Source organism: Lipotes vexillifer, unplaced genomic scaffold (assembly GCF_000442215.2).
Source record: "Lipotes vexillifer unplaced genomic scaffold, Lipotes_vexillifer_v1.1 scaffold1011, whole genome shotgun sequence".
NCBI lineage: Eukaryota > Metazoa > Chordata > Mammalia > Artiodactyla > Lipotidae > Lipotes > Lipotes vexillifer.
The window spans coordinates 2,413,740-2,414,159 of record NW_006787698.1 but is presented as its reverse complement, the minus strand read 5'-3'; the positions used below and the strand labels follow the sequence as shown (position 1 = coordinate 2,414,159).

The 420-nt window shown below is 62.9% G+C and overlaps 1 protein-coding gene across 1 annotated transcript in view; it reads right to left on the bottom strand.

The window, feature by feature from the left end:
- Positions 1-420, bottom strand: part of TNFSF9 (TNF superfamily member 9) — a 2,619-nt gene that overhangs the window by 1,119 nt on the left and 1,080 nt on the right. The window lies entirely within an intron of this gene.

Sequence of the window (420 nt, the reverse complement as noted above, 5' to 3'; positions counted from 1 at the left end):
TCAGAGTGGGGGGGCAGGGAGGGGGAGGTTGTGGGGGGAGGTTGTGGGGGGAGGAGGGAAAATCCTAGAGGAAACATAAAGGGAGGGAGGAGGGGGCGGAGGGTGAAGGAGGAGGGACTCCAAGGAGAGGACAGGATGGGAGAAGGTGTTCTTAAGAGAGAAGGGAAGGAGGTGGCAGGAGAGTCTGGAAGGGGGAGGGGCAGAGGAAGGAGGTAGAGGGGAGAGTCTCCAGAATAGGGGGGAGGGGGGTCTCGGGAAGAGGGAGCGGAAGTGAACGGGAAAGACGGTTTCCAGAAGGGAGGAAGGGAGACAGGGCTGGGGAGCAGGGGTCCGTCTCTCCCAGAGCCCAGTGGGAGAGACCCTACCAGGCTGATTTGCGGCATCCAGCCCCAGCTCTGAGAGGGGGGGGGTCTGAGGTGG